Source organism: Phaseolus vulgaris, chromosome 11 (genome assembly GCF_051622355.1).
Source record: "Phaseolus vulgaris cultivar YP4 chromosome 11, ASM5162235v1, whole genome shotgun sequence".
NCBI classification, from domain to species: domain Eukaryota; kingdom Viridiplantae; phylum Streptophyta; class Magnoliopsida; order Fabales; family Fabaceae; genus Phaseolus; species Phaseolus vulgaris.
This window is the reverse complement of record NC_143508.1, coordinates 41,393,687-41,395,669: the sequence shown is the minus strand read 5'-3', so window position 1 is coordinate 41,395,669 and position 1,983 is coordinate 41,393,687. Positions and strand designations below refer to the sequence as shown.

Below are 1,983 nucleotides of genomic sequence, written 5' to 3'. Positions count from 1 at the left end.
GGGCAAGTGGACACGGTGGTGAGTCATATAATTATAAGTATGATAATGGCGGGGAGAGACACCACATATCGAAGCATGGAGAGGAATAAGTGTTGGTTGTGAGTAAGGTTTATTGTGCAAAAGAGAGAAATGAGGGTTTGGATTATAAGTGTTTCATAGAGATAAATTGTTGAAGTCGTGTTTGTGTTACCTGATGGGACCCACATTCGGAAAGGGAATAGAGTGACTTATTTTCCAAACAGGACGGCGAGAATGAAGGGTTTGTAGGGAAAGGATTGTGGTGAGTTTAAACCACAACGTTGGTTTGATTAAGAGAATGTTGCTAATGGTAGCTTCTCTCCTTAATCACTTTTAAAACTTTTATTAACTCACATATTACACCGGTTGCACCATCCAACCGGTGTAATATGTCAAGTAGAATTAAAAAATTTCAAAATTGTTTTTTTACTCTGTGCATGACATATTACACCGGTGTAAGATGTCATGCTCAGAATTTTATTTTTTTTTACTTTCTACGTAACATATTACACCGGTTGGGCCATCCATCTATTGTAATATGTGTCAACTATTTACAAAAATGTCACCGCAATTTTAGTTACACCGGTTCTCATTTAACTGATCTAATATCTACAAAGCGTTATTGGTACTAGTGAAACGGTAATATTAGTATTATTAACATTCAGATTAATAGTATTATCTATATCATTAATAAATAAAGTGAATTCCTCTATTTAATGTACTCAAATTCTTATCATCTTATCCTTTAAGTAGCAGTTTTTTACTTAATTTATTTTATTTATAAAATAACATTGAAAATGATAGAAACAGTAATGAATTAAACCACATTGTCCAATTTGATATTATTAAAACGTTAATTAATTCATATGTTTAAAATGATCGCATATTACTTTAATACAAGACAATTGTGTTATATAAAAAAAAAGGTTTTACTTACAAATCATCTAATAAAGTAACACATTTAATACATTTTTTCCTTATTTTTAACACTAATATAGTACTATATATTTGTACATTACTTGAATCCTGAAGAAGAACTAAATTAATATTATTAAAAAGTAAATTAATTTGTGTGAGTAAATGTTACCTGATATCTAGAAGCATAACATGAATATATTTATGTTACAACTTTAATTAGATATTAAAATAAAAACTATGTTACATTCATTAAATGAGTATTTCAAAAGCAACTAATATGTTTTAAATAATGAAATATTATTTTAATGTAAGAAAAAAGTATTACATATAAAAAGTTTGACTCACCAAATATGTAATAAAGTAAACATTTAATACATTTATTTCTTACTCTAAAATAATACATAAAATTCTTAATTGTCACTTTGTAAACTAAATATAACCTCATTTTCTCTTTTAACACTAATATAGTACTATAAATACGTGGATGACTTAAATCTTGAAAAAGAAGTAAGAAATACTAGGGAGCCTAAGAAGGAGCAAAGTAAAAGAAGGCAAAGGATGGGTTTAGTGAAGGTTGCTTTGGTAGCACTTATTTTTTCTTTTGCTTTGATAGCTTGTAATGGTAAGTTATTTGAGATTTTTCTATTTTAGCATTTGCTAAATTCTCTATTTGAATTCAGGTTTTTCTTTTTTGAGTGACACGTTTTTCTTTTTTGAGTGATTTAAATTTTTTATGCCTAACATGATTTTATATTATAACATTGGGATGTGTTTTTTTTAGGGTTTGCTTTAGATGAGGATACATGTAAGGAGAATGATGATTGCAAGGGAAAGTTAAGTTTATGTAAAGATTCAGCCATTTGTGTTGATGAAGTTTGTAAGTGCAGGGCGCCCACACTATGGAAGGATGGTAAATGTACAAGTCCATCTGATTGTCCAGTCTGTATAACACCATGTGATAAGTATTGTGACACAGACACTGGTCTATGTAAATGCTTCTGTCATTAAGTCTCACAAGTTTATCAATAAAAAATCATTTGGAATTTA

General features: G+C 28.9%; 1 long non-coding RNA gene across 1 annotated transcript; it reads left to right on the top strand.

The window, feature by feature from the left end:
• Window positions 1-1,451: 1,451 nt before the first annotated feature.
• On the top strand, window positions 1,452-1,983 carry LOC137826219 (uncharacterized). Its single transcript, XR_011083432.2, has 2 exons — window positions 1,452-1,558; window positions 1,718-1,983. It is a non-coding gene; the product is annotated as an uncharacterized LOC137826219 (long non-coding RNA).